The sequence below is a fragment of the Rhinichthys klamathensis genome, unplaced genomic scaffold, assembly GCF_029890125.1.
Source record: "Rhinichthys klamathensis goyatoka isolate OS25496 unplaced genomic scaffold, OSU_Roscu_1.1 h1tg000182l_1, whole genome shotgun sequence".
NCBI classification, from domain to species: domain Eukaryota; kingdom Metazoa; phylum Chordata; class Actinopteri; order Cypriniformes; family Leuciscidae; genus Rhinichthys; species Rhinichthys klamathensis.
The window spans coordinates 603,936-620,000 of record NW_026606710.1 but is presented as its reverse complement, the minus strand read 5'-3'; the positions used below and the strand labels follow the sequence as shown (position 1 = coordinate 620,000).

Below are 16,065 nucleotides of genomic sequence, written 5' to 3'. Positions count from 1 at the left end.
TTAAAAGTCCCTGTAGAAAAGGTTTCGCTCCTTCAAAAGTTGCTACGGGTTCACGAAGCATTCCTGTTGTTTATGAGGGGAAATGGGTCTTAAAAGCCTGTAAAAAGTCTATTTCTAGACACAGGCGATTCAATCTGATTTTTGGATATGGATCCTAAAGACAATCTCCTCAAATCAAATCATTTTGATTTATAAAGCGTTTTTCATAATACACAGTGTTTCAAAGCAGCTTTACGCAAGGTTTATAATTTCATAATTTTCATGCATTATAGTTGGCATAGTATACTACAGTATAATTAGTGTTGTCACGATACCAAAATTATTGTTTCGATACCGATACCAAGTCAAGAATTGCGATTTCGATACTTTTTCGATACTTTTCCTGAAAAGGGAGAAACACTCTCAAATATCATTGCTGTGCTTTATTTTAAAACTGGGACAACATTCCAATCATAACACACTAATAAATGAACATTTGAACAGCAGATAGGCTATAATAACCATTTGAACAAAATATGAAATATGAAAAATATAAAAAATAAATTAGAGCAATGACATTCAAGGTAAAAAAATAAATAAATTTAGCAGCATTATCTCAGTTATCATAAGAAACATAAGATTTTATCAATATCAATGCCACTGACGATTCTGCTTATCGATCCGATTCTTTAACGATTCTCTTATCGATTCATGATAGCATTGTGTGGAAAAAAGTAGTCATATGCTTTTTCGGGGGGAAAAAACAAGTGTTTTTATTTGTTTTATGTAATTTATGTAATAAATGAAACCTTATTACAAAGTGTTAACGATTAGTTATACACCGATTCAGACAGATCAGTTGTTTTAACCATTCATTAAAACGAATCGGTTCAAATGAGTCATTAGTTCGCGAATTGGACGTGTCATTATCGGACGTGTGCGCGTTGTGTGATTATCCAGGCGGTTACATCCCACTGTCATCACAGAAAACATTTCATGACTGGATAGTTTTTTTCGTTTATTTAAAGTGTGGTTTATGTCAGCTGAATGTGCGGAACGATTCAGAGAAGATAAGGCAACGTATTTTACCACAATTTACACCCAGCGGTAATTCAAAAAAAAAAAAAAAAAAAAACTCCGAATGCTCCACATGAAACTTTAGTCTCCCGACCTTACCATCGTGTCGAATTATTTTGATTAATATGTGCGAGGGAGAGAGAGAGAGCAAGACAGCGCTTAGTTTTGAGACGGTGAAGCCTTGTTTATACTTTCGCCTGGCACCGCAGAGAGAGAGAGAGTGCGCGCGCGCGACCGGGGCTCGCTCACTCTCTCTCTCTCTGCTCGTTCAGTTCACGCGCCCTGTCACACGCGCATGAGGAGAAAAACACAGACGTCCATAGGGAGGCACTGGAAGCGTGCGTTGCACACACCAACATGCAATACTCTCTTACAAATCTGGAACGCGGTCATTCTTAGAAGTATCGATACTAATAAATTTAGGTATCGTGAAGTTTTTAATTTCCGAGTATCGCGATACTTTTGAAGTATCGGTGCACCGTGCAACACTAAGTATAATAGTTACATTTTGCGACAATATAAACAACCAAGCAGTTGAGATTTGCAAAATCGAAAGTAAAATAAAGCAAAATAAAATTTAAATAATAATAATACAAATTAAATGAAAAGCATGTTATATAAAATAAAATATTAAAACACAAATAAAAAAAAAGCAATAAAAAAACTAAATGAAATATAAAAAAACAAATATAAGCAATATAAAATAAAATAAATAAAATATAAAAAAACAAATTAAACAAAAGCAATATAAAACAATAAAATAAAAAACAAATAAATCAAAAGCAATATAAAACAATAAAATAAAAAATAAAAAACAAATAAATCAAAAGCAATATAAAACAATAAAATAAAAAATAACAAAACAAATAAAACAAAAGCAATATAAAACAATAAAATAAAACAATAAAATAAAACAAAAGCAATACAAAATAAAATAAAAAACAAATAAAACAAAAGCAATATAAAACAAAATAAAAAACAAATAAAACAAAAGCAATATAAAACAATAAAAAATAAAATAAAAACATTTGAAACTGTACTTTACAGTTTCATAAACTGAGACTGTACTTGTTTACTCCATCTGTTCTACTGTTATTTTGCACTATTATTGGCAAATCAATAACGTTTGTCACACTTTGAAACACTGAATTGTACGAAGCGCTATAGAAATAAAGGTGACGATTTAATAAAACACAAAACTGAAGCTGAGAGTAAGGAGAGATGCTGTACTCTTCAAAAAAAAAAAAAAAATTTTGTCGTCTATTTAAAATAAAATAAAAATTAAGCAGTTGAGATTTGCTAAAGTTCTTCTCAACAGTCAGAAATACTTTGGTGTTGTGGGCTGGATGATACTCCAAAAATATGATACTGTCAAGCTGTAAAGCTGCTTTGAAACAATCCATTGTTAAAAGCGCTATATAAATGAAGATGACTTGACTCAAAGCATGATTTAGAGTCGAGTGTTCCTGTAAATGTCCTTTATATATCAGATCAAAGCGGTAGCTCACTTCCAAATCATTAGAAAGCTCAGAATCAGAACCTGGAGCAACAAAGAGCTGGATTGCTGCTCGACTCTTTCATCTTGGCTGAATATCTGAGTGATTCAGGAGGTCAGAACAGTTGAACTTTCCCTTTGAAAGCAGAAGATGAAACTGAAAGATGTTGCTTCACCTCAGTCTCCCAAGAGAGAGAGAGAGAGAGAGAGTGTGTGTGAGAGAGAGAGAGAGAGAGAGTGTGTGTGTGTGTGAGAGAGAGAGATTTTCACTGCAGAGCACAACAAGTGAGCCGTAAAATCCTCTTTTTCTCCATAGAGAGTCTTAAAGTGAAGACAGGCTCACCATGAGCTCTGAGGTTATTAAGAGATCATATCTACTTATGTTTTTTTCTTAAAAGGACATTGATTTCCTGATTTGTGCAGTTATACAGTTTAGTGTCATTATACAAAAATGTGTGACTGCAGAATGAAGCAATTGACCAATCAGAATTAAGTATTCTAGAAGTGCGTGTAATATTTTATCATTTATAACTAGATTTGGGAACCGAGAATCGCGGTGTTTAAAAATAAAATAAAAGTTCCGGTTACGAAACCGGTTCTGTTGCGATGTGTGAACGAAGTGCTGAGAGATTATCCTTTAATAGCGACGTCTCTCCTCATGAATATTAATATAGTAATGAATGCACTGAAAAGCATACTCATATACGCTTTGCGTCAGATATCAACGCAGAGAGAGAGTATACGAAATATAAGAAATCAACACAAAAAGGATTGTTTAAGTTGAATATTGTGCATTTTTTCCTTCTATTTTTTTATTAGTTGTTTAATAATTTGTATTGAATCAGAACTGGAAATGTTAGGTAGTCCATGTGACATCAGTGGGTTAGTTAGAGTGTGTTGAAGCATCGAAAATACATTTTGGTCCAAAAATATAAAAAAAAACTAGGCCAATTCCAGCGTTATGGACGTGACATTTGCAGTCAAAACGTAAAATATAAATTCTCAGAAAATGTATTTAATACCAATATATTTAAACGTCTGTTCATATGTCCATACTACCTTAATAAAGGAGTCCAGACAATAGAAAAATATCAGTCTACACATTCGTTTTATATTTAATATGAGGGAAATACACGTGCGTTACGGACGTGACAAAAAAAGACGTGAGTTTGTGGGAGACAACATACTTTGTAGAAATTCTGCGAATTAAAATGCACAAGCCAAAATAAATAATACCAACCGAAGGGATGAGTGTTGGCTCTCTAGAGAACATAAATTATTTATCTTATTTTACTTTTCATTTTTTCATTTATGAAGAAAAAATGTTGTTATGGACGTGACATATTTTCGTTATGGACGTGACAGTTCCGAAATCGACACTTGGCAGACGCTGAAAAAATCAGAGAAAATGCTTGAACAGAGACCTATTTGTGTGTCTCTGTTGGGTATTTAAAACAACAAACATCTGAGACATCAGTAAGGTAAGGCTGCACAATTAATCAAATTTAAACTGAAATCACTTTGTTATAGGCTAGATTGACCTCCGTTCACGCATATCTCTCATGCTGCTAAAATGCAGCGTGGGCAAAACTCAATTCGGACATGATATTGCTTTATAATGTGGTGTTAACTATAGACCCCGAAAGATACGGAATTGCTAAGATACATCAGCAGCTATTTTGTATTTTTATCATATCGATATTCTCCGGAGTCGAGATCGCCGTTTTCCCCTCAAGGCAGGGTTTCCGTTGGTAATTACCGGACATTGGCCGGGATTTTTTTTTTTTTTTTTTTATACCTCGACCCACACATTTTGTGAATATTCAATTTATCCTGTTAAAATGTTCTTTTTTTTTTTTGCTCAGTCTGAACATGTTGAAAAATGATTATTAAATCAAACAACAATATTGTTGATGATAAATTCAAAGTTATTTTTTTTTCTTTCAAAACGCTATAAATAAAATATGTAAAACATGTAACATATAATCAGGGACTCATACTATAAATTAATATAAATTAAAAAAGTGCAAATGTGCATGGTCAGACATGATTTTGGCCACTTAATTAAGTTTTGTTTTGTAGAAAGCCTTTCTTTAAAGTGAATTTCGTTTTGTATAAATTGTATCTTAATTTTAATATTTTTTATTTTAATTTTAATATTTTAAATAAGAAGCAAATAGACAATATAATCATAACATGGAGGCGCGGTCCCTTGCATTGCACGTGAACTGGAGCGCATCTCATCATAAATTAACCGAAACTCAGCGTATGCCTCACAGACATGAGAAATATATCTATATAGAAGGCTTGAAATGTCTTTAAACGAAACAATTACAAACGAAAAGAAATAGGATAGGCCTACTCTCTGATTATATAATCCATTACATGCATTTCTCTCTATAGGCGCGTTCACGGAGATGGTGATAGTCAATTTCATCTTTGAATGAATCGGATTTAATTTAAGTTTCGTCTATTTGAAAGTTAGCCTAATAAACATGTTGCATTCTATACGGCCTGATTATGTCATTTTTTAAGTTACATAGCCTGATCCCACACACACGCACGCACACACACACACACAGATAGAGAGGCGCGAGCGCTCTGGAGATACATAGATATCAAATTACTTACCAATTCTGATGTTGTCCAGAAATCGCAGATCTACAAATCACCACAGAAATAACTCTTGACCACAGAGGGCGCGCGCGGGAAAGAAAGTGAGTAAAGGCGCGTCTCATATTTCATCACGAAAGGCGCGTCTCATATTTCTCTCGCTCTCAGAGACTGTAATAATGCTTAACATTATGGTACTGGTATTAATTTATTTCTAAAATGTTCTGATGTACAGTAATAGAGATCAATTTAATATATATGCGGGATTTTTTAACAGTAACAACACGTTGAACATGTTGAAAGACCGGGGTGGGTTTAAATAAGTTTGATTTCTTCCCACTCCATTTCAAGCATATAGATCGATTTATGTTGTAAAGTTGATGAATTTATCTTTTCGTATTGATTTAATCAGAATGCTTCTTGATCTCCTTTGTTATGTGTCATTATATTGCTCGAAATAAATAAATAAATTAATTCAATCAACAAATATGCGCTGGTCAAATCATGCATGATTTAATATGAAGCGTCCGTAACAGTCACGTCCGTAACGCATAATTAGGTTGTTTAGAGCAAATAAGTGAGATGAATTCTCAATCATAACTAGAATGGACATATTTTGGCTTTGTACATAAATTTTCAAATTAATTGTAATAATTATTATTATACAATATAAACTTATTCTTTAAATCGTTACGGACGTGACACAGCACTGAAGCGTCGTGACTTCCTAAATATAGCCTTTATAAATTTAAAGGGCAATGCCGTTATAACAAAGTGGGTGTATTTATATCTCAGTCATGCTCCCATCTTTCTGAAAAATGCTTACTGTCAACATAAAGTATAAAAAAATGAGTCTTTGACCCCTCTTTTTAAAGCATGAAATATGTTTGTTTGAAAAAGCAATTTTAGTATCTGTGCACACCTTATCTGAGGTGAATAAACACAGAAATTTCCTTAAAATTTACATGACCGCACATCAATACAATAAAATACAGACCCAAATGGACACCTTAGAAAGGGTTTTGATATTTCGATAATAACTTTATTTTTTCATGGCAAGGTTGACATTTGCATGGAATCGCCCACTAGGACTTTATTCAGCATTGTATTGTGTTCCGGTTCTGTTGTGGATCCGCGTTCAGTGCCGCCGCTGACGTAAGACGCCGCTGACGTGTGTCTGGTGTGTGTGTCTGGTGTCTGTGTGTGTGTGTGTGTGTGTGTGTTCCGGTTCTGTTGTGGATCCGCGTTCAGTGCCGCCGCTGACGTAAGACGCCGCTGACGTGTGTCTGGTGTGTGTGTCTGGTGTCTGTGTGTGTGTGTGTGTGTGTGTGTTCCGGTTCTGTTGTGGATCCGCGTTCAGTGCCGCCGCTGACGTAAGACGCCGCTGACGTGTGTCTGGTGCGCCCGAGCTTCGTTTACAGTCTGAGGGAGACGCACACTGGAAACACAGTATACCATACATACATGTTCAATGGAGGGACAGAAAGCTCTCGGACTAAATCTAAAATATCTTAAACTGTGTTCCGGAGATGAACGGAGGTCTGACGGGGCTTGAGACGACATGAGGGAGAGTCATTAATGACATCATTTTCATTTTTGGGTGAACTAACCCTTTAAATCTAGTCTCTGAAGAATCTGGAGAGTCAGTATGAATCCGTATCATCCACAGAATGCATATTATCAGTAGCTCTGAACTAATCAAACACCTGAGGATGAATCCAGAACAAACAGCGATGGATGGACGGACTATAGTAAAAGAACTACTCATTCTTGAAGCATTGCACAAAAAAAAAAAGCATTGACTTTCATTATAAAAGCAGTACATGTTAAGTTTCTATTGCTAAATGTTTAGATAAATGGCTCTTTTGGTGCATTTTCTAAATCCACCTTCAAATCCCACCTGGGAGCGTCAGACACTCGACTTTGGCTTGTTTGTTTTCATCTGTGATTTCACACAGATTAACACTGGCCAACAGCCTTGAAAATCACCGTCTATATCATTTAAACATTGTCTTAATGAAATACAGGGGTAATTTAGAGTCAGCCAAAGAGCTATAAATCGAATGAGTTCATCATTGGAAATGTCAAAGCAATTAAACAATTTTCTGTTTTGAATCTTGCTTTTGTGCATTAAATGCATTTCAAATGAAGACACTTAAAGAGTGGTCATTTTTTATTCAAACAGCCATCTATTACTAGATATTAAACCAGACCACATAAACCATATCTCTCATATAATAAGGACTTTGTACATAAGGAATGCATTTCTTCTAAAAGTAAGTGTTTGTTCTGGTGCTCCAAACATTCGACTCTGAACGCCAGAGAACTGAAAATAGTCCGTGTGGTTTCGGTGAATGTCGGTTTAATAATTGAGTCCTATGTTCTTGCTCCCAAAAATGACAAGTTAGAAAGTGCCACAAAACATCTACGCGCTCTCGAGTCAAAGCCGCAGTGCTTTTGTTGACTTTTATATGCCGAAAGCCGCAGTAACCTTTCGCTGGAAGTATTCTGAGCCTTGACCACCATCCGCCAACTCCACCGAGCTGACAACATGCCCGGACAGACCACTAAACCCTGGACTACACAACTGGAGCACGACATGCAAGGTTCACATTCAGTGGGAAACATATAAAGCAGCGGATGGTAAATGGGACGATGATTTATGCAGTCAAGACCTCAAAAAAGGCCCATTAAAGTGGACCAATCAAATCTTCTGAAGTCATACGATAGCTTTGTGTGAGGAACAGACTGAAATCTCCCAGATATCATTCACACATGCAGATATTAGACCTAGTTTGAACACGTATGTGAAGAACAACTTCGATCACACTGTATCAAACAGCATGCAATGACATTTTTCATTTTGAGGTTGAACTACTACAACCGTAACCTTATAAAGCCTACTTGTATCAATCTATTACAGTCCTTCCCTCGTCTGATTGATCGTTTAGACTCTTTTATCAAATAAAAGTCCTTTAGTATAATTGTACAAACGTCCTTCTTCAGCTCGAGCTTCACGTGTCTTTCTGCTGTCAAATCTGCACTGATTTTATCAAGTAAACATAAGAAAAACGCTTAAGATGCAGAAGATGAACACTTACTGGACTGAAGCAACTTCTGTTTACTTGATTATCCAGACATCAGTTTTTAGAGAAATCACAAGTATCAAATATGATCATCAGGCTTTTTGAGGAAGGTTTATTTGTTCCTCTCTCAATCATCATTGTATAGCATTGCATTGCATTATGTTTTAAAACTACAAAGCAGTGTGAACATAAAACTAAGCATTTAAATATCAACTTACTAAGACATATAATGCATATAGTTATCAATATCTGCCAATAATATGTCAGTATCTGCTATACTGTTATAAATATCTTAGAATTATCACTTTTTGTCCATATAAATATCAGAATCTGCACAAAATAGCATATTTTTGCCTCTGAATAAATTGAGCCGTTTTTTCCTCCATATTCTCACTATATCATACTCAATGAACCATAAAAGCCTGATACTGATATGATGCAAACTTTTTTCAGATTCTGACAAAAGGTTTAATACATTTCAGAGTATTTTATATGTCAGGCTCTACACAGGGTTAAACGTTTAATCAAGTTATCGGACCCTTCACTTAATGCATAAGGCCTGTTAGTCGAGACTGTGCCAGACCAAAACCACTACTTTCAAACCAAAACCCTTCATGGAATCCTTGAGCTATTCATCAAAGACATTATCCACGGAAATCTGAGGCTGATGAAGCCCAATGGAAAGCATTCATCTTCCTGTTCTCTTAAATGTAACTTAGATGTAACGCTTATGTAACGCTAGATTATTGTGGAATCTCGTCCTGCTCTTACCTCACACACACACAACGTATGTGAAACCCATACGGTATGTTCACATGCTACAAAAGCATTCCAGGCCTTCCTGTGTGCGATGAGTACGGCTGTAAGCGAGGTTAAAAGAGCGCCATCAGGGAATAATATAGTGCTCAACACAGGCAGACAGCTAAAATTAGAGCATATTTGTTCAGCGTGCGTATCAAATGTCAAGCTGACAGAAAGCAGACAGCTTTGTGAGGTTAAACACTGATGGGAGGAGGACTAGTGACGGGCGAAGGGCGAGGGAAACTTCAGGAGAAGAAACTGAAGAGGGTACACACTAAAAAAAATAAAATAATGCAGGGTTGTTTTAACCCAAATTTGGGTCAAGTATGGACAAACCCAGCTGTTGGGTTATATTTAACAAATAATTAACCCAATGCTTGGGTTTGTCCATATTTGACCCAAATTTGGGTTATAACAACAGTGCATTTTTTAGTGTGTATCGTTTTCCGTCTGGTGCTGCAGTTAAAGACACACAACGGGATTGTGAAAGGCCACTTTTGTTTAGCTATCTGTTGCATGAGGCGGTTTGGAAAGACAGGAACAGACTTAAAAAAAAAAAAAAAAACTACTGTTTCCTTCCTTTGATAATCGCATACTCTGGACCAAAACCTAGTGAGATGCCTTGTCTACTGACTATATAGGCTGCTGTCTACTGAATCAGCATTTTACATGGAACAGAACCACAAAAGTGACTTGATATCAGAGCATTTATAATCAGATTTAAGGCGAGACACTACAGGCATAAACAGTGTTTTTTCATGCATCTGTCAATTTGGTGATTTTGGGTGTTTTATAAAGTGTTTTTGACTAGTGGAAAGAAAACATCCAAAATACACTTTAAACTAAATCTTTTAGAGCTCTTTATTTATTTGCATCTTTAGATTTCAAATTACACTATATATGTTAAAGGCCGTCAAAATGAGTTTTTCTTCCTACATTGAGCCAGAAATCTCCACTTCAGCAGCACTTACATACACCAAACTTTACAGTTCTTACCTATATTCTGAAGGTTTTGACAGAGGGGTTACTTCAAATATAATTTTCCTGATTTTACATATTTTATTCCTAAAGAAAATTCTAAAAATGTATTTATTTTTGGCTGATGAAAGTATTTTCTGATTTGTGGACTGATAAATAGAGAAATACTCTTTAATTTCCCCTCTGTAAAAAAACTTTAACCTCTGTTCAAATGTTCAATATTCAAAGCATTTTCTGATTTGTGGACAGATAGAGATGTCCAAAATCCCCTAAAAAACCTTGAAAAAAAGAAAAAAAAAGAAACAAGAATTTTGAACCTGACTTCAAAATGTTCAGATTTATGTTCTAGAAATGTATGCAAATTAGTGCATATTTAATTAGACAATGCCTCATTTGCATATTTAAACATAACATTTCAGAAAACTTGTAATACAGAAATATTTTGCAATTATTAATGTAATCAATCAACTAGTGAAATATCGTGATATCCATGAGTATTTTTTTTTTTACCCTATTCACCTGGGGTGTTTTGCCTTGGAATAATTTTGAATGGAATAATGGAGCTTGTGCAATGTAATGCATTCTGGGATTGCCCCTCTGTTAATGACAATCAATGCAGGCTTCAAATATGGGCTTCACGTCAGGAGTGCAACTATGATGCCGTCTAGTTAGGCAGTTCAATGGGTTTCGGCACAGAGATTTTCTTTGCATATTTCATTGGCATCAACTCATGCAAATCTAGAAACGCCAAAAGCAGTTAATCTCATGAACAGAACGTATCATGAGATTCGACATGCTTGAACGATAATGAAACATGTTTTTTATGCTGTTTTTATTGGTCTATTTCAAAGTGCTAGCATTTGATTAAACTTGCCTATTACCAAGAGACGGGTTGTGTATTGATTCAGTGTGATGCAAAGCATGCACTAACACTCACGCTAGTTAATCATTCACATTGAGAAATGCACGAGATGACGAAAGCAACGATAAAAGGGCATTGCATAATGATGCATCAGACACCAATCGCTTTGGTAACGTCATTCTGGGACCAACCACAGAGATGAGGTGAAAAGCACAAAACCATTTCTACAAGCAGTCACAACTACAACTGCGTTACAATTACAGACTACACAATTTGTCATGAAGTTCAAAAATCACTTTATTGCTTATGTTGGGCAATCTTGTTTACAAAATAAATCATGATCATGTGTAGGACCATTTAAACAAATTCACTAATTATGTGCAAGTATCCAAAACGAAAAGCCTGCAAGTGATTTAAAGCTTTATTCCATGTTTGGTGTTAAAATCCTTTTAAAGAGCCCATATTGTGCCCTCTTACAAAGTCTTGATGTTTTCAGGCTCTACTAGAACAGGTTTTCCTGCTTGAATATTGATTATTTTCCTCATATTCTCCATTGTTGCGGCTCCTCTCTTCCCAGTCTGCCAGTAACGCTCTGTTTAGTTCCTGTCTCTATGAAGCCCCTCCTTCTGAAAAGCACACTGTGCTCTGATTGGTCGGCTGGAGCAGTGTGTTGTGATTGGTCGAGCGCTTCGAGTGTGTTTGGGAAATGTCCCGCTCTTACCATAACCGCCAGTTTAACACACTACTAACTAACTCAACCAGGCCCCGCCCCTTTATTCTGCGCATTAATTATTATAATGAGGAATATTGTGACGTGTTTGTCTTGGAAGAAACTCAAGACTACAATGGAGGCGTTTCAGGAGTTCAGAAACACTGACACTGATATAGAGAAGAACAAATTTGCATAGAAACACTCAAAAATTGTTTCTACACAATAAAATGGAAAGTTTGAATTACTCGCATTAAAAGACTTTGTATGTACAGTACAGTCGGATAATTTAGGCTTTTCCTACTCCTGAACTAAAACGGCAGTAAAAGAAACCAACAATTCTTGTCATTGCTCACATTATTCATCTTATTTTAACAGGCTTGATTTAAAATCAGTCCAAATAAACCATTCCTTTCCCCACATCGAGCCGGATCCCTCCCAGATCTGAAGGTCAGACGCCTCCGAAGGTCACGGACAAGCAAATATTATGAGGAAACAAGAGCATCAGTGGATCATGGGAGCAACGCTCGCTGAGTAAATGGTTTACGCAGACATTCTTCCAGGGCTCTTAAAATAGAGTGTTAGTGTTTTGTCTAAGAATGAGAGGAAAGAACGTATTAAACTTCATGTTGATAAATTGGGTCTCAGATGCATTTAGAAAAATCTCCTAAGGCCCATCTGTTATTCAAACCAGACTCCTGCGCATTCCCTAGTTTTCCTTATTAACGGAAACAACTACACAGAACAAAGGCTCTGAAAGATTCTGAACAACTGTTTTGCCTTGAGGTTTAGTTGATCTACACTCTCACCACATCACACACACACACACACACACACACACACAATGTCAAGACGCTTCAGATCGTCTCCAAGGACATAATCAGAAACTCAAATAAACAAATGACAACAAAAAACTTCCTTAACACATCAGATGTGACTTCAGGACTTTTTCTGCCTTGGGCGCGAAACAGACTTTATGCAAATACATGAATGCAAACACTTCTAGCTATGCAAGTGCAATAGAAAAAAGAGTTTCTAAAGTCCTCACATTCTTTTATATATATCAAATGTAAATTAATGTCCCCGTTACACAATTTCCCTGGTTAAATAATTCAAATAGCTTGAATGTAACTCTACACCGTCGCCTCATTTAATATGCAAATGAGCCCCGCCTCCACTCACTCAGCTCAGAGATCCACTGGTTGACGATCACACGTTGATCTGATTGGTTACAAGGTCGTTTGTGACGTCAGAAACGCCAGCGATTTCAAATGTTCAAATCATCTAATTTTCATTTTAAAGTGAGCTAATCCTTTAAAGGGACACTAAGTAAGAATTACCCCCATCTAGTGGTGAAATAGTATTTTGCATTCAAACGAATTTTGCTCTCCAGCGCCTCGCTTTTTCAAGTGCGTATTGCATCTACGGTTGCCGTTATGTACCAAAAATGCTATGACAGGATGTCTTGTAGTAAAGACTTCATCGAGTTTTTCTCCGGGTGAACAGCAACATGACACAACGAACAAACGAATGTTACAGTATGAGTTGCTGAATAAAGCAACTCATAAGACCACACTGAAAAACATGAACTGTTGTAATTAGTAGTAATGCCGCCTTTATTCGTTATATTTTCTAAATTACGTGATTGTTAGATATCATCATCGGATGATTCAGCAGTAGGGAGAGGAAGAGGGAGAGGTAGAGGGAGAGGAAGAGGACAGAGAGGCAGTGGATCAGTGGGATCTAGGCGAGGAGATGGACGACGAGGAGCGCGAGAGTCAACACAACGACGACAAAGATGCCCGGCAGCTACAAGAGACGATCAAAATAGAATTGAAAGTTTCCAAAGGCAGCGAAGAGAAACGACCGAGGTTTGTACAATTTATGTGTCTAGCAGTAGTATAAATTAATTGTAATTCTCAGTACAATCTTATGCACATAGCAAATTCACAACTTGAGCTAATATTAAAAACTTGAAGTAGCCTTAGGTGTGCAAACCATGCAAAAACAATCACTATCTCTATATTCTTACTGAATTTATAGGTTATAAAGAGTAAACTTACAAACCTTGTTTTTAGCACCTTCTAAATAGCAGCTATTGAGTAAAGTAATCAATAGCTGCTATTGAGTAAAGTAGCCTAATCAATAGCTGCTATTCATCAAAGAGCCTGTTTAACTTTTTTGACTATAAATGTTATACTGTCTATATAATAAAGTACACAACCAAGCAATGACAAAAAAAATAATTAAGACTGTAACATTGACTTAGCTGTCGAGGAGAAAGCAGGCAACTTCAGCGTCTCTTCTGAAATCTTTCTGCTGCATTAGCTCTTTCCACCTTGAAAACGCTATCCCGACATTTACTCTTTTTTTTGCAATCTAAGGTCACGTTTCCTTTTTCGTTCAAGTCTGGCCTTTTTTTGGGACGAGGATGTCTTCTCCTGTGGCTCGGCATATGTATGGTCCGCCATTACAAATAATAGAGCAATCAGCAATTATAGGAGTGCAATACAGCCGTTTAAACTTGCCGGGAATGCGCCTCTCACTGCTCTCCTCCTCCGTTTCTGCTGCTTTCAGTCACGTGACGCTGGCTCTGAGTCTGAACGAAAACGCGTTGTGGAAACGCGTTTGGTTGGTACTTTTTGACCCTCTCTGCTATTATAGTTTTTCAAGATGGCGGAACGACATGGAAGCCTCCGTGAACCTACCCGTCCCATGTACATAAAGATAATAAATTCTTCATTTACGAGGATAAGTCAGATAATTTGCAGAGGTATTTGTACACCATTGAGGACATATTTATGAATAAAAATATCGATTTCAGATAATAAAATACCTAAAAACCTACACAGTGTCCCTTTAAGTGATCAAATTATTGAGTACAGGGGAACTTTAAACATGTTAATAGCTTCGTTCCTTTGAGTGCTGTGGTTTGTGACCGCCACAGTAATGCAAGAATGCATGAGAAGTATGTAAAACGGAACTGATTGCTTGCAATGTTTTGAACAAACATCCATGTGTGTGTGTGTGTGTGTTTGCATAGAGTACGGTTCTGACCTTCCTCATCTCTCAGAGAGTCTGGGACTCTCAGACAAAGACGGCTCTGTGGTGTAACGTCTGGCCCGTGACCAAGGCAATATCAACACTTCACCGTTGCTCCAAAAGCAACACTGGCAGCTGCCGTCTCAACCTCCACCAAGCGATGAGATTAGCAGAGGGTTCCCGATGACAAAGGATCGGTCTTAATGCACAGAGGCATGCTGGGAAACCGAGGCAGCGTGAAGCGCTGATGCAAAGTGACTTATCTGACTGACTCCAGCCGGCAGCGTTCAGTTTGTTGACGCTACACGCTTTATAGCAGGACAAATCAAGAGAACATCCATTAACCACTTCTGAAAATATGCGAGAAAGTTTGACTTTCACAACGAGACTTTAATTCTTTAAGAAGTCTTACACATGAGGAGTCATGTTACTCGAGTTGACAGTGACTAAGTTCTACTGTTTTCTGGCCCGACGCCTGAAGCTTTTATGTTCCTGATGGGTAATAATTCAAACGCCGAATCTCTTTCTCTAGTGTAAGTCACACTACTCTAAGACCGAACAGACTCAGATATACAGAAAACCGGATCCAATATCCCTCAGTGTAAGGCAGATGGATTATAGTGAAGGATTTGCACATCTGTTCAATTGCAAAAAACAATCAAAAAATAAATAAATTAAACAAAATTAATAAATTAAATGCCTATATAAACTAATATATATATATAAAAACATACTTCATTAGCCTATTATTTTTGTTCATATTTTACATTAGATTTTATCTGAATATTTTCTGTTTTCATTTAGAAGTTTTTGTAATTTTGTGTGTGTTTGTCATTTATAATAGTTTTAGATTCAGAAGTTTTAGTCAACCTAAACTAAAAGATGAGATATAATTTGGCAACTAGCTAAAATAATAAGATATTTTATTTTAGTTAATTTTTATTTCTAGTAATGAAAACGTTTATGGTTTTAGTTTTAGATAACCCCGAAACAAAAAAACAAACATAAATAAATAAAATGAATGAGTATATAAATAAATGACTAAACAACTAAATAAATAAAGTTATCAAATATTTTCTAAATTTTAATAAATTGAAGTACATCATATATTAATCTCCAAGCATGTTCAGAATTACGATACACCAGTTATACTGTAGAACCAATTTAAGGCATTCATTTGTATATTTTTGGATCTTTAACATGCATATGACAGTTTTTTTTGCACATTGTATTGTTGTAAAATACTTCAAATAAATAATAATAATGAATGCCCAATGCAAAAGATAATGTCTGATATCATTCAGCATTCAGTCACTGTGTCAGAACAGCAGAAAAGTTACCCAATACTCTTAAGTAAGAGCAGATGGGCTTATACGATTTGCGGCGAAAGCATTTATGGCATCCGTACGAAACTCAAGCAGCA

The 16,065-nt window shown here is 36.1% G+C and overlaps 1 protein-coding gene across 2 annotated transcripts in view; it reads right to left on the bottom strand.

The window, feature by feature from the left end:
- Positions 1–16,065, bottom strand: part of pdlim5b (PDZ and LIM domain 5b) — a 109,243-nt gene that overhangs the window by 77,420 nt on the left and 15,758 nt on the right. The window lies entirely within an intron of this gene.